Source organism: Archocentrus centrarchus, chromosome 14 (assembly GCF_007364275.1).
Source record: "Archocentrus centrarchus isolate MPI-CPG fArcCen1 chromosome 14, fArcCen1, whole genome shotgun sequence".
Taxonomy (NCBI): Eukaryota; Metazoa; Chordata; class Actinopteri; order Cichliformes; family Cichlidae; genus Archocentrus; species Archocentrus centrarchus.
Window position 1 is genome coordinate 4,137,158 of NC_044359.1, and position 20,476 is coordinate 4,157,633.

The 20,476-nt window shown below is 41.9% G+C and overlaps 1 long non-coding RNA gene and 11 other non-coding genes across 13 annotated transcripts; 1 reads left to right on the forward strand and 11 right to left on the reverse strand.

Annotated features, from left to right (window-relative positions):
• Window positions 1–758: 758 nt before the first annotated feature.
• On the reverse strand, window positions 759–848 carry trnay-gua (transfer RNA tyrosine (anticodon GUA)). Its single transcript is given in 2 exon segments — window positions 759–794; window positions 812–848. It is a non-coding gene; the product is annotated as a tRNA-Tyr (tRNA).
• Window positions 849–1,850: 1,002 nt separating this feature from the next.
• On the reverse strand, window positions 1,851–1,940 carry trnay-gua (transfer RNA tyrosine (anticodon GUA)). Its single transcript is given in 2 exon segments — window positions 1,851–1,886; window positions 1,904–1,940. It is a non-coding gene; the product is annotated as a tRNA-Tyr (tRNA).
• A 1,001-nt stretch (window positions 1,941–2,941) lies between these two features.
• Window positions 2,942–3,031, reverse strand: trnay-gua (transfer RNA tyrosine (anticodon GUA)). The gene is given in 2 exon segments: window positions 2,942–2,977; window positions 2,995–3,031. It is a non-coding gene; the product is annotated as a tRNA-Tyr (tRNA).
• A 1,001-nt stretch (window positions 3,032–4,032) lies between these two features.
• trnay-gua (transfer RNA tyrosine (anticodon GUA)) lies at window positions 4,033–4,122 on the reverse strand. The gene is given in 2 exon segments: window positions 4,033–4,068; window positions 4,086–4,122. It is a non-coding gene; the product is annotated as a tRNA-Tyr (tRNA).
• A 1,002-nt stretch (window positions 4,123–5,124) lies between these two features.
• trnay-gua (transfer RNA tyrosine (anticodon GUA)) lies at window positions 5,125–5,214 on the reverse strand. The gene is given in 2 exon segments: window positions 5,125–5,160; window positions 5,178–5,214. It is a non-coding gene; the product is annotated as a tRNA-Tyr (tRNA).
• A 1,001-nt stretch (window positions 5,215–6,215) lies between these two features.
• trnay-gua (transfer RNA tyrosine (anticodon GUA)) lies at window positions 6,216–6,305 on the reverse strand. The gene is given in 2 exon segments: window positions 6,216–6,251; window positions 6,269–6,305. It is a non-coding gene; the product is annotated as a tRNA-Tyr (tRNA).
• A 1,002-nt stretch (window positions 6,306–7,307) lies between these two features.
• trnay-gua (transfer RNA tyrosine (anticodon GUA)) lies at window positions 7,308–7,397 on the reverse strand. The gene is given in 2 exon segments: window positions 7,308–7,343; window positions 7,361–7,397. It is a non-coding gene; the product is annotated as a tRNA-Tyr (tRNA).
• Window positions 7,398–8,401: 1,004 nt separating this feature from the next.
• trnay-gua (transfer RNA tyrosine (anticodon GUA)) lies at window positions 8,402–8,491 on the reverse strand. Its single transcript is given in 2 exon segments — window positions 8,402–8,437; window positions 8,455–8,491. It is a non-coding gene; the product is annotated as a tRNA-Tyr (tRNA).
• A 1,002-nt stretch (window positions 8,492–9,493) lies between these two features.
• Window positions 9,494–9,583, reverse strand: trnay-gua (transfer RNA tyrosine (anticodon GUA)). The gene is given in 2 exon segments: window positions 9,494–9,529; window positions 9,547–9,583. It is a non-coding gene; the product is annotated as a tRNA-Tyr (tRNA).
• A 1,002-nt stretch (window positions 9,584–10,585) lies between these two features.
• On the reverse strand, window positions 10,586–10,675 carry trnay-gua (transfer RNA tyrosine (anticodon GUA)). Its single transcript is given in 2 exon segments — window positions 10,586–10,621; window positions 10,639–10,675. It is a non-coding gene; the product is annotated as a tRNA-Tyr (tRNA).
• Window positions 10,676–13,909: 3,234 nt separating this feature from the next.
• LOC115792674 (uncharacterized) lies at window positions 13,910–14,870 on the forward strand. Of its 2 annotated transcripts, none has more exons than XR_004021056.1 (3): window positions 13,910–13,991; window positions 14,104–14,199; window positions 14,284–14,870. It is a non-coding gene; the product is annotated as an uncharacterized LOC115792674 (long non-coding RNA). The 2 variants fall into 2 exon arrangements; XR_004021057.1 differs by having other exon boundaries at window positions 14,104–14,175.
• A 5,169-nt stretch (window positions 14,871–20,039) lies between these two features.
• trnad-guc (transfer RNA aspartic acid (anticodon GUC)) lies at window positions 20,040–20,111 on the reverse strand. Its single transcript has one exon. It is a non-coding gene; the product is annotated as a tRNA-Asp (tRNA).
• Between the last annotated feature and the right edge of the window lie 365 nt (window positions 20,112–20,476).

Consider the following 20,476-nt stretch of genomic DNA (forward strand, 5'->3'; position numbering starts at 1 on the left):
CCCCCGCACTATAAACAGTGTGAGTGAAGCACTGCTTTCCCCTCCTGAGTCGCCTGACGTTTGCCAGAATCGCTTCGATGCCGTCCGAAAGTCTTTTTCCATAGCCTCACCAAACTCCTCCCACACCCGAGTTTTTGCAAAGCCAGTGTTTTATGTGGTGTGCTTGTTTAAAATACAGGTGGATTCAAACTGCAAACTTGTGTGGTTTTCTTTGTAAATTCAGTGGCATCTTTTGTTTTTGGAAGTGAATTTGGGATTATTAATTGACTACCAGTAGTATTTTGAAAATCCAGATTTTGATTTAACACTTTCCATTGAGTTGATATATTTTAAACCTTATTCAGTGTTAAATTAACAGATATATGGTGTTAACTTTTGACACTACACACTGGTGTTAGGTAAATTCAACACTGATGTGTGTTAGATTTCAACTATTGAGAGTGTTGTTTTAACTCTATCACGGTGTTAACTGTTTAACACTTTCAAAAGTGTTATTTTAACTCGATCTAGAGTGGACCAATATAGACACTTTGAAAGTGTTGAATTCAACTCCCTAGGAGTTGAATTAACACTTCTAAATTTGCTGTGTAGGGACAGCTGTAACTATAAATTGACATGGTTTAACTTTGCCAAGTGAATTATGAAATGGAGTTGAGAGAGCAGATTTGAAGTGTCCACGACTGTGACATTGTTGGTATCTAGACTGGACGCTAATTGTAGCGAGGCTGTTCAGCTGACACAGACAGCCTAAAAGAGTGTCCTTCGAGCCGGAGTCGAACCAGCGACCTAAGGATTCCTGCTTTGACGTTACCTACAGTCCTCCGCTCTACCAACTGAGCTATCGAAGGGAAGTACAGAGCCAGTGCATTTTTTGACGTGTTCCGCACGATCTTATGTATCGTCTCGAAAAGAGACTCCAGTGTCGAACTGACTTATCTTTCTAGTGTTTGGCGAGCGTGACACCAGTATGTGCAACAAGAAGTCATGCCTATGAGAAAATGAAAGTCTTTCTCATGTCATTTCTTGCTAGGTAATAAGATAAATCCATAGATGGTTGTATCAAGTCCAGCTTGAAGGAGGATATTTTAGGCTACTTTGTGTCTGTGCAGATTTAAAGCCAGGAAGAAATTGCTGAAGCCCTCAGTGAGGTGTAGTAAAATCACCATGGGTCATAAGGAATGCCCAGAGTGCCAAAATGAAATATATGAATAAACCATTAAATGTATCATAAAAATGTGCATAGACGGAATGAATTAAATAATTCAAATAATAATAGAATTCATTTAAAGACATTTGACACAACTGAATTATTTTATGGATTCTGTGCTGCAGTGACTCCTGAATGTTGGTATCAACCTCAGCCATCAAGGTCAGGGACGAGGCTAACGACTAACCTACCTTGTTTGGAATTGAGATATCACGGCTGAAGATCTGGTCTGGATCTGATTGAGGACACCGATAGGCAGTATGATAACAATACTTTTCAATGACAAGATAACCACTGCTTACAAGATGGCCTGCTTTATTGTCATTTCAGAAGGTAGCAGGTATTTACGGTCAGCGACCTTTAATGTAGGTGATCTTACCTTTGTTGGACGCAGGGGCTGCATCCAACTATGGCACAGAAAACTTTGTATTATCCTGGCTGGAAGTTGGTGTGGTTTTCTCTGTTTCACACCGTATGGACAGCTGTAACTATAAATTGACATGGTTTAACTTTGCCAAGTGAATTATGAAATGGAGTTGAGAGAGCAGATTTGAAGTGTCCACGACTGTGAAATTGTTGGTATCTAGACTGGACGCTAATTGTAGCGAGGCTGTTCAGCTGACGCAAATAGCCTAAAAGAGTGTCCTTCGAGCCGGAGTCGAACCAGCGACCTAAGGATTCCTGCTTCGACGTTACCTACAGTCCTCCGCTCTACCAACTGAGCTATCGAAGGGAAGTACAGAGAGGATGCATTTTTTGACGTGTTCCGCACGATCTTATGTATCGTCTCGAAAAGAGACTCCAGTGTCGAACTGACTTATCTTTCTAGTGTTTGGCGAGCGTGACACCAGTATGTGCAACAAGAAGTCATGCCTATGAGAAAATGAAAGTCTTTCTCGTGTCATTTCTTGCTAGGTAATAAGAGAATCCATAGATGGTTGTATCAAGTCCAGCTTGAAGGAGGATATTTTAGGCTACTTTGTGTCTGTGCAGATTTAAAGCCAGGAAGAAATTGCTGAAGCCCTCAGTGAGGTGTAGTAAAATCACCATGGGTCATAAGGAATGCCCAGAGTGCCAAAATGAAATATATGAATAAACCATTAAATGTATCATAGAAATGTGCATAGACGGAATGAGTTAAATAATTCAAATAATAATAGAATTCATTTAAAGACATTTGACACAACTGAATTATTTTATGGATTCTGTGCTGCAGTGACTCCTGAATGTTGGTATCAACCTCAGCCATCAAGGTCAGGGACGAGGCTAACGACTAACCTACCTTGTTTGGAATTGAGATATCACGGCTGAAGATCTGGTCTGGATCTGATTGAGGACACCGATAGGCAGTATGATAACAATACTTTTCAATGACAAGATAACCACTGCTCACAAGATGGCCTGCTTTATTGTCATTTCAGAGGGTAGCAGGTATTTACGGTCAGTGACCTTTAATGTAGGTGATCTTACCTTTGTTGGACGCAGGGGCTGCATCCAACTATGGCACAGAAAACTTTGTATTATCCTGGCTGGAAGTTGGTGTGGTTTTCTCTGTTTCACACCGTATGGACAGCTGTAACTATAAATTGACATGGTTTTACTTTGCCAAGTGAATTATGAAATGGAGTTGAGAGAGCAGATTTGAAGCGTCCACGACTGTGAAATTGTTGGTATCTAGACTGGACGCTAATTGTAGCGAGGCTGTTCAGCTGACGCAAATAGCCTAAAAGAGTGTCCTTCGAGCCGGAGTCGAACCAGCGACCTAAGGATTCCTGCTTCGACGTTACCTACAGTCCTCCGCTCTACCAACTGAGCTATCGAAGGGAAGTACAGAGAGGATGCATTTTTTGACGTGTTCCGCACGATCTTATGTATCGTCTCGAAAAGAGACTCCAGTGTCGAACTGACTTATCTTTCTAGTGTTTGGCGAGCGTGACACCAGTATGTGCAACAAGAAGTCATGCCTATGAGAAAATGAAAGTCTTTCTCATGTCATTTCTTGCTAGGTAATAAGAGAAATCCATAGATGGTTGTATCAAGTCCAGCTTGAAGGAGGATATTTTAGGCTACTTTGTGTCTGTGCAGATTTAAAGCCAGGAAGAAATTGCTGAAGCCCTCAGTGAGGTGTAGTAAAATCACCATGGGTCATAAGGAATGCCCAGAGTGCCAAAATGAAATATATGAATAAACCATTAAATGTATCATAAAATGTGCATAGACGGAATGAATTAAATAATTCAAATAATAATAGAATTCATTTAAAGACATTTGACACAACTGAATTATTTTATGGATTCTGTGCTGCAGTGACTCCTGAATGTTGGTATCAACCTCAGCCATCAAGGTCAGGGACGAGGCTAACGACTAACCTACCTTGTTTGGAATTGAGATATCACGGCTGAAGATCTGGTCTGGATCTGATTGAGGACACCGATAGGCAGTATGATAACAATACTTTTCAATGACAAGATAACCACTGCTTACAAGATGGCCTGCTTTATTGTCATTTCAGAAGGTAGCAGGTATTTACGGTCAGCGACCTTTAATGTAGGTGATCTTACCTTTGTTGGACGCAGGGGCTGCATCCAACTATGGCACAGAAAACTTTGTATTATCCTGGCTGGAAGTTGGTGTGGTGTTCTCTGTTTCACACCGTATGGACAGCTGTAACTATAAATTGACATGGTTTAACTTTGCCAAGTGAATTATGAAATGGAGTTGAGAGAGCAGATTTGAAGTGTCCACGACTGTGACATTGTTGGTATCTAGACTGGACGCTAATTGTAGCGAGGCTGTTCAGCTGACGCAAATAGCCTAAAAGAGTGTCCTTCGAGCCGGAGTCGAACCAGCGACCTAAGGATTCCTGCTTCGACGTTACCTACAGTCCTCCGCTCTACCAACTGAGCTATCGAAGGGAAGTACAGAGAGGATGCATTTTTTTGACGTGTTCCGCACGATCTTATGTATCGTCTCGAAAAGAGACTCCAGTGTCGAACTGACTTATCTTTCTAGTGTTTGGCGAGCGTGACACCAGTATGTGCAACAAGAAGTCATGCCTATGAGAAAATGAAAGTCTTTCTCATGTCATTTCTTGCTAGGTAATAAGAGAATCCATAGATGGTTGTATCAAGTCCAGCTTGAAGGAGGATATTTTAGGCTACTTTGTGTCTGTGCAGATTTAAAGCCAGGAAGAAATTGCTGAAGCCCTCAGTGAGGTGTAGTAAAATCACCATGGGTCATAAGGAATGCCCAGAGTGCCAAAATGAAATATATGAATAAACCATTAAATGTATCATAAAAATGTGCATAGACGGAATGAATTAAATAATTCAAATAATAATAGAATTCATTTAAAGACATTTGACACAACTGAATTATTTTATGGATTCTGTGCTGCAGTGACTCCTGAATGTTGGTATCAACCTCAGCCATCAAGGTCAGGGACGAGGCTAACGACTAACCTACCTTGTTTGGAATTGAGATATCACGGCTGAAGATCTGGTCTGGATCTGATTGAGGACACCGATAGGCAGTATGATAAGAATAATTTTCAATGACAAGATAACCACTGCTTACAAGATGGCCTGCTTTATTGTCATTTCAGAAGGTAGCAGGTATTTACGGTCAGCGACCTTTAATGTAGGTGATCTTACCTTTGTTGGACGCAGGGGCTGCATCCAACTATGGCACAGAAAACTTTGTATTATCCTGGCTGGAAGTTGGTGTGGTGTTCTCTGTTTCACACCGTATGGACAGCTGTAACTATAAATTGACATGGTTTAACTTTGCCAAGTGAATTATGAAATGGAGTTGAGAGAGCAGATTTGAAGTGTCCACGACTGTGAAATTGTTGGTATCTAGACTGGACGCTAATTGTAGCGAGGCTGTTCAGCTGACGCAAATAGCCTAAAAGAGTGTCCTTCGAGCCGGAGTCGAACCAGCGACCTAAGGATTCCTGCTTCGACGTTACCTACAGTCCTCCGCTCTACCAACTGAGCTATCGAAGGGAAGTACAGAGCCAACGCATTTTTTGACGTGTTCCGCACGATCTTATGTATCGTCTCGAAAAGAGACTCCAGTGTCGAACTGACTTATCTTTCTAGTGTTTGGCGAGCGTGACACCAGTATGTGCAACAAGAAGTCATGCCTATGAGAAAATGAAAGTCTTTCTCGTGTCATTTCTTGCTAGGTAATAAGAGAAATCCATAGATGGTTGTATCAAGTCCAGCTTGAAGGAGGATATTTTAGGCTACTTTGTGTCTGTGCAGATTTAAAGCCAGGAAGAAATTGCTGAAGCCCTCAGTGAGGTGTAGTAAAATCACCATGGGTCATAAGGAATGCCCAGAGTGCCAAAATGAAATATATGAATAAACCATTAAATGTATCATAAAATGTGCATAGACGGAATGAATTAAATAATTCAAATAATAATAGAATTCATTTAAAGACATTTGACACAACTGAATTATTTTATGGATTCTGTGCTGCAGTGACTCCTGAATGTTGGTATCAACCTCCGCCATCAAGGTCAGGGACGAGGCTAACGACTAACCTACCTTGTTTGGAATTGAGATATCACGGCTGAAGATCTGGTCTGGATCTGATTGAGGACACCGATAGGCAGTATGATAACAATACTTTTCAATGACAAGATAACCACTGCTTACAAGATGGCCTGCTTTATTGTCATTTCAGAAGGTAGCAGGTATTTACGGTCAGCGACCTTTAATGTAGGTGATCTTACCTTTGTTGGACGCAGGGGCTGCATCCAACTATGGCACAGAAAACTTTGTATTATCCTGGCTGGAAGTTGGTGTGGTGTTCTCTGTTTCACACCGTATGGACAGCTGTAACTATAAATTGACATGGTTTAACTTTGCCAAGTGAATTATGAAATGGAGTTGAGAGAGCAGATTTGAAGTGTCCACGACTGTGACATTGTTGGTATCTAGACTGGACGCTAATTGTAGCGAGGCTGTTCAGCTGACGCAAATAGCCTAAAAGAGTGTCCTTCGAGCCGGAGTCGAACCAGCGACCTAAGGATTCCTGCTTCGACGTTACCTACAGTCCTCCGCTCTACCAACTGAGCTATCTAAGGGAAGTACAGGGAGGATGCATTTTTTGACGTGTTCCGCACGATCTTATGTATCGTCTCGAAAAGAGACTCCAGTGTCGAACTGACTTATCTTTCTAGTGTTTGGCGAGCGTGACACCAGTATGTGCAACAAGAAGTCATGCCTATGAGAAAATGAAAGTCTTTCTCGTGTCATTTCTTGCTAGGTAATAAGAGAAATCCATAGATGGTTGTATCAAGTCCAGCTTGAAGGAGGATATTTTAGGCTACTTTGTGTCTGTGCAGATTTAAAGCCAGGAAGAAATTGCTGAAGCCCTCAGTGAGGTGTAGTAAAATCACCATGGGTCATAAGGAATGCCCAGAGTGCCAAAATGAAATATATGAATAAACCATTAAATGTATCATAAAAATGTGCATAGACGGAATGAATTAAATAATTCAAATAATAATAGAATTCATTTAAAGACATTTGACACAACTGAATTATTTTATGGATTCTGTGCTGCAGTGACTCCTGAATGTTGGTATCAACCTCAGCCATCAAGGTCAGGGACGAGGCTAACGACTAACCTACCTTGTTTGGAATTGAGATATCACGGCTGAAGATCTGGTCTGGATCTGATTGAGGACACCGATAGGCAGTATGATAACAATACTTTTCAATGACAAGATAACCACTGCTTACAAGATGGCCTGCTTTATTGTCATTTCAGAGGGTAGCAGGTATTTACGGTCAGTGACCTTTAATGTAGGTGATCTTACCTTTGTTGGACGCAGGGGCTGCATCCAACTATGGCACAGAAAACTTTGTATTATCCTGGCTGGAAGTTGGTGTGGTTTTCTCTGTTTCACACCGTATGGACAGCTGTAACTATAAATTGACATGGTTTTACTTTGCCAAGTGAATTATGAAATGGAGTTGAGAGAGCAGATTTGAAGCGTCCACGACTGTGAAATTGTTGGTATCTAGACTGGACGCTAATTGTAGCGAGGCTGTTCAGCTGACGCAAATAGCCTAAAAGAGTGTCCTTCGAGCCGGAGTCGAACCAGCGACCTAAGGATTCCTGCTTCGACGTTACCTACAGTCCTCCTCTCTACCAACTGAGCTATCGAAGGGAAGTACAGAGCCAACGCATTTTTTGACGTGTTCCGCACGATCTTATGTATCGTCTCGAAAAGAGACTCCAGTGTCGAACTGACTTATCTTTCTAGTGTTTGGCGAGCGTGACACCAGTATGTGCAACAAGAAGTCATGCCTATGAGAAAATGAAAGTCTTTCTCGTGTCATTTCTTGCTAGGTAATAAGAGGAATCCATAGATGGTTGTATCAAGTCCAGCTTGAAGGAGGATATTTTAGGCTACTTTGTGTCTGTGCAGATTTAAAGCCAGGAAGAAATTGCTGAAGCCCTCAGTGAGGTGTAGTAAAATCACCATGGGTCATAAGGAATGCCCAGAGTGCCAAAATGAAATATATGAATAAACCATTAAATGTATCATAGAAATGTGCATAGACGGAATGAATTAAATAATTCAAATAATAATAGAATTCATTTAAAGACATTTGACACAACTGAATTATTTTATGGATTCTGTGCTGCAGTGACTCCTGAATGTTGGTATCAACCTCAGCCATCAAGGTCACTGGACGAGGCTAACGACTAACCTACCTTGTTTGGAATTGAGATATCACGGCTGAAGATCTGGGCTGGATCTGATTGAGGACACCGATAGGCAGTATGATAACAATACTTTTCAATGACAAGATAACCACTGCTTACAAGATGGCCTGCTTTATTGTCATTTCAGAAGGTAGCAGGTATTTACGGTCAGCGACCTTTAATGTAGGTGATCTTACCTTTGTTGGACGCAGGGGCTGCATCCAACTATGGCACAGAAAACTTTGTATTATCCTGGCTGGAAGTTGGTGTGGTTTTCTCTGTTTCACACCGTATGGACAGCATGTAACTATAAACTGACATGGTTTTACTTTGCCAAGTGAATTATGAAATGGAGTTGAGAGAGCAGATTTGAAGTGTCCACGACTGTGAAATTGTTGGTATCTAGACTGGACGCTAATTGTAGCGAGGCTGTTCAGCTGACACAAGTAGCCTAAAAGAGTGTCCTTCGAGCCGGAGTCGAACCAGCGACCTAAGGATTCCTGCTTCGACGTTACCTACAGTCCTCCGCTCTACCAACTGAGCTATCAAAGGGAAGTACAGAGCGGGTGCATTTTTTGACGTGTTCCACACAATCTTATGTATCGTCTCGAAAAGAGACTCCAATGTCGAAGTGACTTATCTTTCTAGTGTTTGGCGAGCGTGACACCAGTATGTGCAACAAGAAGTCATGCCTATGAGAAAATGAAAGTCTTTCTCGTGTCATTTCTTGCTAGGTAATAAGAGGAATCCATAGATGGTTGTATCAAGTCCAGCTTGAAGGAGGATATTTTAGGCTACTTTGTGTCTGTGCAGATTTAAAGCCAGGAAGAAATTGCTGAAGCCCTCAGTGAGGTGTAGTAAAATCACCATTGGTCATAAGGAATGCCCAGAGTGCCAAAATGAAATATATGAATAAACCATTAAATGTATCATAGAAATGTGCATAGACGGAATGAGTTAAATAATTCAAATAATAATAGAATTCATTTAAAGACATTTGACACAACTGAATTATTTTATGGATTTTGTGCTGCAGTGACTCCTGAATGTTGGTATCAACCTCAGCCATCAAGGTCAGGGACGAGGCTAACGACTAACCTACCTTGTTTGGAATTGAGATATCACGGCTGAAGATCTGGTCTGGATCTGATTGAGGACACCGATAGGCAGTATGATAACAATACTTTTCAATGACAAGATAACCACTGCTGACAAGATGGCCTGCTTTATTGTCATTTCAGAGGGTAGCAGGTATTTACGGTCAGCGACCTTTAATGTAGGTGATCTTACCTTTGTTGGACGCAGGGGCTGCATCCAACTATGGCACAGAAAACTTTGTATTATCCTGGCTGGAAGTTGGTGTGGTTTTCTCTGTTTCACACCGTATGGACAGCTGTAACTATAAATTGACATGGTTTTACTTTGCCAAGTGAATTATGAAATGGAGTTGAGAGAGCAGATTTGAAGCGTCCACGACTGTGAAATTGTTGGTATCTAGACTGGACGCTAATTGTAGCGAGGCTGTTCAGCTGACGCAAATACCCTAAAAGAGTGTCCTTCGAGCCGGAGTCGAACCAGCGACCTAAGGATTCCTGCTTCGACGTTACCTACAGTCCTCCTCTCTACCAACTGAGCTATCGAAGGGAAGTACAGAGCCAACGCATTTTTTGACGTGTTCCGCACGATCTTATGTATCGTCTCGAAAAGAGACTCCAGTGTCGAACTGACTTATCTTTCTAGTGTTTGGCGAGCGTGACACCAGTATGTGCAACAAGAAGTCATGCCTATGACAAAATGAAAGTCTTTCTCGTGTCATTTCTTGCTAGGTAATAAGAGGAATCCATAGATGGTTGTATCAAGTCCAGCTTGAAGGAGGATATTTTAGGCTACTTTGTGTCTGTGCAGATTTAAAGCCAGGAAGAAATTGCTGAAGCCCTCAGTGAGGTGTAGTAAAATCACCATGGGTCATAAGGAATGCCCAGAGTGCCAAAATGAAATATATGAACAAACCAATAAATGTATCATAGAAATGTGCATAGACGGAATTAATTAAATAATTCAAATAATAATAGAATTCATTTAAAGACATTTGACACAACTGAATTATTTTATGGATTCTGTGCTGCAGTGACTCCTGAATGTTGGTATCAACCTCAGCCATCAAGGTCACTGACGAGGCTAACGACTAACCTACCTTGTTTGGAATTGAGATATCACGGCTGAAGATCTGGTCTGGATCTGATTGAGGACACCGATAGGCAGTATGATAACAATACTTTTCAATGACAAGATAACCACTGCTTACAAGATGGCCTGCTTTATTGTCATTTCAGAAGGTAGCAGGTATTTACGGTCAGCGACCTTTAATGTAGGTGATCTTACCTTTGTTGGACGCAGGGGCTGCATCCAACTATGGCACAGAAAACTTTGTATTATCCTGGCTGGAAGTTGGTGTGGTTTTCTCTGTTTCACACCGTATGGACAGCAGTAACTATAAACTGACATGGTTTTACTTTGCCAAGTGAATTATGAAATGGAGTTGAGAGAGCAGATTTGAAGTGTCCACGACTGTGAAATTGTTGGTATCTAGACTGGACGCTAATTGTAGCGAGGCTGTTCAGCTGACACAAGTAGCCTAAAAGAGTGTCCTTCGAGCCGGAGTCGAACCAGCGACCTAAGGATTCCTGCTTTGATGTTACCTACAGTCCTCCGCTCTACCAACTGAGCTATCGAAGGGAAGTACAGAGCGGGCGCATTTTTTGACGTGTTCCACACAATCTTATGTATCGTCTCGAAAAGAGACTCCAATGTCGAAGTGACTTATCTTTCTAGTGTTTGGCGAGCGTGACACCAGTATGTGCAACAAGAAGTCATGCCTATGAGAAAATGAAAGTCTTTCTCGTGTCATTTCTTGCTAGGTAATAAGAGGAATCCATAGATGGTTGTATCAAGTCCAGCTTGAAGGAGGATATTTTAGGCTACTTTGTGTCTGTGCAGATTTAAAGCCAGGAAGAAATTGCTGAAGCCCTCAGTGAGGTGTAGTAAAATCACCATTGGTCATAAGGAATGCCCAGAGTGCCAAAATGGAATATATGAATAAACCATTAAATGTATCATAAAAATGTGCATAGACGGAATGAGTTAAATAATTCAAATAATAATAGAATTCATTTAAAGACATTTGACACAACTGAATTATTTTTTGGATTCTGTGCTGCAGTGACTCCTGAATGTTGGTATCAACCTCAGCCATCAAGGTCAGGGACGAGGCTAGCGACTAACCTACCTTGTTTGGAATTGAGATATCACGGCTGAAGATCTGGTCTGGATCTGATTGAGGACACCGATAGGCAGTATGATAACAATACTTTTCAATGACAAGATTGCCACTAGGTAATAACAGCAATCCTTAGATGGTTGTATCGAGTCCAGCTTGAAGGAGGATATTTTAGTGCTGAGGCATGCTGTTATCCTGACTGACTGCTGTGTATTCAAATCCTTCCAAATGCTCCTTAGTCGCTGCTGAACTCGAGAATGCTGCAAACAAACTGAATTCTATAATGTTTACACTTCCCAAACCATCAAAGACAAAAAGATAGAATGTGATGTGATAATCTAATGAAACAGTTCCTGATAAAGCCAACATATGCAAATTAGGTTGTCATATGACTTTAAAGATGTCATGTGACAGCTGCAGCCAAATTTATGAGGAAAGGTATTTTTTTCAATTCATTTTTTTTCCTTATGGTTTGTATTCTTTTAACTGTTTTACTATTTATTTATTTAATGTTTGGCTTAAAATGAGATATATTCATAATATTTATAAACATTAAACGTAAAAAATTCCACTCAGTGACCTGTGTTTATTAAAACTTTTATCATATATGTATTAAAGCACAACAAGCAGGTGGATTGCTGCTTGGTAGCTGAGGGGGGGGTTCTACTTTTAGCGGTCTCTGTGGCCTGAGCTCCTCACCTGTGCCTTTAGGACTATTTTAATGTAATTTATCAGGCAAAAAACATGCCTGTTATTTGGTACTTGGCAGGGATTTGTGATTGTGTGTGATTGCAAAAGTGCTTTGTAGCATGTACATATTTTTAAAAGCCAGTGAGTTGCCTTCCAAAATTTATGTAACGTTCAATAGGTTAAGATGTCAGTATGCTAATGTTTTTGGTATAGAATAATTAAATTGGTTGAACTGCATGCAAAAGAGAACAACTTCATTTCGAGTTCGTTTGTATTAAAATATAATAAAATATAGACCTGTGAGCCTACTTAATGTAGATAATAAAATACTGGCAAAAATCTTAGCCACACGTCTTGAAATAATCTTACCGACAATTATCTCACAAGATCAAACTGTGTTTATTAAAAATAGACAGTTGTTTTTTAATAGTAGAAGATTGCTAAATACAATTTATTCAAGGGACAAAAAATGTTTGCATTCAGAGATTTTACTTTCCTTGGATGCGGAAAAGGCCTTCGACAGGGTTGAATGGGATTATCTTTTTTCAACCCTGTCAAAGTTCAGTTTTGGTCCAGGATTCATATCCCTGGTAAAATTATTATATACTTTTCCTCAGGCTTCAGTGCAAACTAATAATGTCTATTCAAGTTATTTCCCTCTTGGTCACTCAACTAGACAGGGCTGTCCACTCTCACCACTACTTTTTGCACTGGCAATTGAACCTTTGGCTCTTTTACTGCGTGAAACAAAGGAATACACTGGGATAAGAAGAGGGCAGACAGAGCACAAAGTTTCCTTGTATGCTGACGATCTTTTACTGTACATAGCAAATCCTACAAAATCCATTCCAGTAATAATGGAAATCCTAGAGGAATTTGGGAGGATTTTGGGATACAAATTAAATCTATCAAAGAGTACGTTATTCCCTATCAATTCTAAAGCTTGGACAAATATTAATGCATTTAAGATTTTCCCTAAAAATTAAAAATTAATTTCCCCCAATACAACCGATCTTTCACATATTTCTTATCAACTTACTTTAGCTAATGTTAGCACATTAAAGTGTCCATCAGTTCATTGTAAATATGTTGCTGCTGTCTGATGGAGGCCAGATTGGTGTATCAATATTGTACTATATTAGATTAATCTGACACAAAACCAGAAGATGGGACAGTGGGTAATATTAACCATGATATAAGTGGGATAACCCCAGACTAGACATTTTAATTTATTTCCATCCATGTCAGCTACTGCCAGCCACCTCTTAGGTAAGCACAGGTATGCCAGAGATGAGATTGAGATTGATGCTGAAGAAATCAAGTGACTTATACCAGGACTGAAGAACTCTTAATGCCACTGTAACAAACCATAAACACTAATCAACTCTTTGTGTACAAATAGTAGGATGAAGGTGAAAGTGATCTTCCCAGGAAAAGTCAAAGTGTGCTTCAGGAAAGGACCAGCTGGGTATCTAAGACAAGATCCCTCAGATGAAGCCAAGAGAATTAAAGACAACCCTGATCTCCAGGACAAGTTGGCCCCACAGAGCAAAGACAGCATTAAGGAAAATACTCGCTCTGTTGTGTTCATGAGAGGGGGAGATGTGGCTGACAGACAGGAAGTGCTGGGAGAGTATGTGCTTCAGTTTGGAAAGTACAAGGGCAAGACTTTCAGGTGGCTGCTCGAGAACGATGTAGGCTATGTGATATACTTGATGAAGAAGGTTGAGCAGGAGGAGCTAGCTGGGCAATTTAAACCCAAGAAGGACAGCCTCCTCTCACTTATTGAATATTGTAGAAGCTTCCAGGAAATAGAGGACCTCCTGAAGTATCTAGCTGAGAGGCCAGTGGAAGCTCCTGTAAGCAATGAAGATGACAACTTAGTAGGATTTGGGATTCATGCTAACAAGTCCTGGAGGGATGTTTGGGACAGCAGGGCAGATGGATACGCTGCATTCATCCTCCGGAGGCGGTGTGTACCAGGCAGCAAAATGTATCTGCTACAGCAGTACCTGACTCATAAAGAGAGGCAGGACCAGCACCTTACTCCATCCAGCCTTGCAGAATCTGCATCCAGATATCCAGGTTTGCTGATATTGCCTTTTGTGTATATTAAACCACATTAAAATGTGTAACTCTGGGAGGACACACAATGACATGTTACATGATTGGTTTTGTGGGTTTTTTCTTTTCACAGAAATGGAGGATGATGAAGATTTGGAGAGAATGATGCTTTCCATATCCCCCTCCAAACTTCAAGGCCAGCTTAGTAAGAAAACAACCCTGACATGCAGTAGGTACACACACACACACACACACACACACAAACACCCACACACACACACGCTGTTCATTCATAATTGTTCTTTTTCATTAGAAGTTGTGGAAGATGAAGAAATGGAGAGGAGGATGATGATGCCCACAGATCCAGGCCATCTGAGTGAGAGCAGCAAACATACACACTCACACATACAGACACACACTTCTCCCCTCTGTGAGGACACATTCAATTCATCAATACATCATTAAATTTCCTTATCATGTTTTTGTACAGTCTGATGTGGCCTGTTCCAATGCCATATTCATTTTCATCTATATTCTGTATATCTATTGTTTTATCTCTCCCACTCTCTTGGTTTAAGTAATAAATGTTGAAAAGGTTAAACATGTATTTTTACTTTGCCTTCAGGTTCAGAAGTTGTCGGAGTCCAGTTGGTCAAAGGTGTTTTTCACGCTGAATATTAATGATGATTCTGACATGAGTCAGGATCCGCCGTTCCACCGTTCTGTAGCGGTTTAGTAGTTTGTTTATTTGGCCACGTTCAGGCTTGTTCTAATGCATGTGTTCAACTGTTTTCATATCACTGGAGGCATTTAGGGTAAGTACAGAGTTTTTTTTCTTGCATGTTTTTGTGGCTTTGCTTTAAGGGTTTGGTTTGTAAATGATTTAGAAGTTTGCTGTAGTTGCAGGAAGCAGAAGTACATCAATAATACATATTAAAAATACATTTAAAGGAGGATAACATGTCACATTTGATGCACAAAGCTGCTGATTACTTCAATTAACCTGTTTCTCATAACATACCAAACCCTTAAAGTTATTTTTGGTGTGAAATTTGAAGTGTGTTCTATTTATGCATGTTTATAATAACTTTCTAAAACTAAGGGACAATATTACCGGGGAATCAAATGATTGACTAATTTTACTGCTTCAGGGAGGTGCAGACCAACAGCAACTCTCTCTAAACCAGACCAGCTTCATCAGGGTAGCATCCCTGCATCTCCACAGCCTGGTTGGTATATACACGCAAGATAGATTCACTCCACTCTAAGAACCCACCTGTTTCTGATTACTCTCATCAATTTTCACCAGTTTCCTCTGCTCCAGTGAGGGCTCCGCTCGCAGTGCCGCCAGAGTTTCTGTCTTTGGACTTAACTACATGTAAGACTTTGAGATTAGTGCACAAAACTGTTTCTGTTTGATGTAAAAAAAAAATATATATATATATATATATATATATATATATATTTTTTTTTTTTTTTTAGTCAAAAACAAATTGAATGTGTTTCATCTGTGCAGTTCAAATATCAAACGTTTCATGTAAAATTATTTGAATGTTATCTATGAACTTTGTCCAGCAAAAATCCACCCAGAGACAGCGTCTGCTCCACCCACAGCTCCACCTGCAGCCTCTGCTGGGTGTCCTTCGGCTCCACTGGAAGAAAAGCCTGCCATTCCACAACTCCCCACATACGAGCAGGACGTGAGCCGATGGAGCTGCTCTCACCAGCAGAGGATCTGGATGAAAACAGAGATGGAGGCTTTGGGACTGTGGCCGGGCTCTCGACCAGTGAGACATTTAATGAACATGATTTCCTTGTGGCGTTATCCACCTCAGCCTGAGCTCATCGATGCTGTCTGTGAGCTGCATTCCCCAAAATACTTTCATCTCCATCCATTTTTCATTTGGAAACCTGAACACGCTATTATGGAAAGAGTCCGGAACAACTACCCTCTGCCATGTCTGTACGGGTGTAGAACTCCACATGTGGTCTCATCAGGTGTTGGACGGCCCCGTGTCATTATTGGCACAGTTGGCCAGTACTACATATTAGCATCTCGGCTCACCTGTAAAGCCTGCAGAAAGTACTGGTTTGCAGATAAACCTCAGTGGTTGGACATGCTGCCGAGCCGGTTCCAGAACATTTCGCCAGCTTTTCTGACACACAAGAAGGCCATATGTAAAACTGTGTTGGATGAGCTGCGGCGCACTCATCCTCATGTATGATCGTGCACATCTGGCTTACTTGTCTGCTGTCAAGAGTGTGTTGGATGGAGTGAGAGCAACAAATACTCCTGCTCCTTTTGGTGACTATGGTGATGTGGATGGCTGGTATGGAGTAACCATCACTGCTCATTACCTGGTCGACTGCCTTGTTCAAGAATATCGTAGGCAAGAGGGCGCACTCAATCTGCTCCTGCGAGGCACGTTTGGACAGGCACTGAGGGCAGACCATACCCGCAAAGTGGCCCGGAAGGTGGTGCTCGCATCAGGCACTATGTCATCATATGCCGTAATGAATGAGAACTGGATGATCCTGTCGTGGGTGATGCTGCAGTCAGAAAGTGACAGATCATGTGAGCCAGTGTACGAGGGGCTCTCATCATTATGTTTCTGCAGGGCTGCCAAAAGCCAACTACCAGTGGGTGGACAGGTAAGAAATTAAAAAGAAAACCTCCATTCCAACTTATTTCATATTTGTTAAATAAATAAATAGATTTCTCTCGCTTACTTGCTGTCTGTCTTTATTGACAGGGACTGCTGTGCTGCGTTCAGGATCGCAGACCCTGAGCCCCATGAGCACCTTGTCTGGGATTGCTGGAAGTCTACAGAGGCTGCAGTGGCTGAGGAACCTCTGGGCAGCTCACCAACAGTTGTGCGTCATGCAGAAAATATAACGACAACCTCAAGCTGGACTGATTCACTACATGCACCGCTTCACCAGAGTGTGTGTGTGTGTGTCAGAGCACCATCCCCTGCACAGCCCTCTGTAAGTTCCTCTCTGCAGCTTTCAGTGTTGTGGACCAGACTGACCTTCAAAGGCTGAAGCAGGCCTGTGTCTTCTGTGGCATAGTACCTGCTAATCCAACAAAGCAGCACATCAGACAGCACTGCTGCACCAGAGTCCCACAGCCCAGAGAGCTGCAGGAGAGAGTGGAAAGAGTTCCTGAAAAATTCTTTTTAGAATGTGATCCTGATGGTGAGCTGCTGTTTAAACCTTCAATGTTGAAGGTGTGGAGGATTCAGCAGGTCCCCATCCTCAGAGGCTGCCTCAGTGACCCGAAGGTTGCAGGGGGCATCCTCTACAGACATGGTGGAAAGGTCCAACTAAAGCAGAAAGAAAGGTTTGGACTGCAGTACTTGGAGCCAGGCTGTCACCCCTTCCCCCTGGACTGGGACAAGCACAAGTCCCTGAAGGTTCCTGCAGAAGGACAGGGAGAGCCTCACTCCTCTGAGCTGTCTGCTTTCAGTGAGAGAGTCACAGATGACCCATCTGAGGAGGAGAGGAAGGAACAGATTGCTCAGGTAAGCTTGTCCTCTGAAACATCCTCACTTACTTAAATCAATGCAATCATGTAGTCACTGACTGTAACCCTCTGTGCTGCAGGATCACATCTTTGCAGCATCTCATGGATCAAAGACAATGATCCAGCCTGCTAGAGTAAAAGGTCATTCAGCTCACCTCTTCATCCTTCAGTTATTATTTCTATTATTGTTACATTCATAGAGATTAGAGTGAAATAACTTTTTTTTTTACACTTCCTCTCCTTCAGACATCCAAATGACAGCACAGTCACCACTGCCCCTTAGCGTCTCTCCACAAGCTGCACGTACAGGTCCCATCAAAGCAGGAGGTCTGCTGTATGTCCTGGACCATTCTCGGTGGACGCAGCCCATGAGAGATGCCATTGATAACTTGCTTATAAAGCACCATGGGCAGAAAGACTTCCTCACGCGGGTGGATGCTGAATATGCTGCATGTGTACAGGCTGCATCCAGGGATCCCAATAGTCTTTTACACCCCACCACCAAACATCACATCTCCCGCTATGTGAAGCACCTGGCCAAGAAGATTAACACCAGTTTATCCCTGAACACCAGTCCAGAGGAAACTCCAGGAAACCCAGAAACTGTGGCATCACCTTACAGAGGGCAGTGAAACTGTACACGTTCCAGTGGTGACCCTCCCATCTGCTCCAGTAAATCCAGCCAGCATTAAGCCCCAGACGCCTCCTTTAACTAAGGAAGAAATAGAGCAGATGGTGAAGGAGGTCATGGAGACACAGCAGCAACAACTTCAGCAACCACTGAAAAAAAGGACAAGGAGTTGTCTTGCTTGTGGCCAGCCAAAGTCACGCTACCTTGGTGATGGTTCCTCCATTCGCTTCTTTTATCAGTCTGGAGAAGTGAAATATTTCTACTGCTCCACAAAGGTTTACCAAACATATGCAGCAGAAGGTCTCACCAATCCTCGAATGGCATTTGCTGACTTTGCTGTCACACCTTTTTTTTAGCAGAGAACTCAAGGCTGCAAAGCAGCGTTCTGCAGAGTGGAGGCGTATAACGGAGGAGCGGGGAAAGAGAAAGTCCCTGGAGCAGCATCCCACTGGCCGTCTGTGCAGGTTCTGCCACAAGCCATTAAAACAAGGCCCAGACAGTCCCCATATTCATACTGGGTTCACTGGTGTGGCTGGGAAATATATCTGTTGTCCTGCTAAAGTGTTTTCCTTGTATCAGAAGAATTGGAGGACTCGTGAGATGACTTGGGGAGAGTTCTGTCAGTCTTCTTTTTATGAGACTGAAAAGAAGAGGTGGGCAGCAGAAAGGGGGAATGACTGCTCTCAGACCTTTGGTTTGAGTGCATCTATAAATGTGTTTTACTCATACTTACATGCTGAAACTGTTGTTGGTTGGTTCTTGTAGAGTTTTTAAAACTGTAAATACTCTGAGTCTCACCTGGAACATTCTTGTAAATATGTCCTATACATGATGTCACATCATTGTCCTTACTTTTTATTAATTTATGGATATTGCTTATCACATCTATGTGTAAAAGTACTGAACCTGCTTCGGTTTAATTCTTATAGAAGTTTGATGTTTAAATTGTCATTTGAGGGATTCATTATAGTTTATTTATTATTAATGTTGCTGCAAATTTGTTTTATATTTTATTTCATCAGTCATCAGTCTGCTTCATGGCATTTGTTATTGTGGATTTATAAATGTAAACATATAGCGCATGGTCCCTATTTCAAACATCATCGTGCTTTGGCGCTTTTAAGCTCATAGATGAGGATCTGGGAGCGAGCGGGTGTCTGTCTCACCCCGTCATAGCTCGGGTGTACCTCAACCCAGGGTGCTCTGATAGATGTTTGACAAAACCAGGAGATGGAGTTAAGTATTTCCAAAGGAATGCAACACTTCAGCATCTCGGGGAGTGTTATTTCAAAGGAAGTTAAAAATTGTCACACAATGATGCAGTCTTTATTTGTTGTTTACTGTTCACTGTTCATATTTGCGTACCAATGGCCTCTTATACCATAAAAAAAACTGTTTGTCTTTCAACCCTGAGAAGGAAAAGTGGAAGAGAATGGATGGATGGATGGATGGATGGATGGATGGATGTCTTTTAATTAAAACACAATTTAACTGAAAAAAGTCCTGCATATTTTTGCTCTTCATTTCCTTTCTATGAAAGAGGTTTATCTTAGAAAACAAAGGGAAATTCTTTTATTAGATTAGATTAAACTTTATTACTCATGGCATTTTTGAAGCATTCACTCGTTAATGTTAGAGTCACAATCAAGAATACCACCTGAAGATAGCGTCTCTTCTGAGCTCTTCCACAGCAGACCTTTTGACTCGTCACAGTAATGAAAGCACAGGTGGAATGAATATTGGTTCAAACCCATTAAAGGGGTAGTGGTGTTAGATTGACTGGGGAACGGGTGGAGACATCCCACAACCTCTTCTGGAATGATGAAGTCAGCGCACGAATTCCTGCAGTCTGTGATTAATGGCTCTGTGGTAAGTCCAGGCAAAACCCAAGGCAGCAGTCGCAGCCAAAACACTCCCCGTCGGGGAATCGAACCCCGGTCTTCCGCGTGACAGGCGGAGATACTGTCCACTATACTAACGAGGAAGTCTGAAGCACCCACGGAGTCGCGTCAGGCTGGGCCCGTTAGAAGGTGCGACCAGTGACGGTCCTCATGCTGCTCCAAACCTCCCTTGTATTGTTGTGGTGGAGTTTCCACCCCAGCTTCTTGCTGTATGTTTCCTTGGCCTCCTTGATTGATGTCAACAGTTCCCATCGAGCTCGTCTCACCTCTGATCCTGTCAGGTGATTCATTTCGAGAATGAAGCGGGACGTCATATGTCACGTGATTCTTTTTTTCACCCTGAAGCAGTGGTTCTATGTTGTAAGCCCAGGGTTCCAAGCACGTATGAAGCTTCAGTTTCACACTCGTCACCTCTCCAAAGCGAGTTAGTTCGGTAAAGGTCATTAAC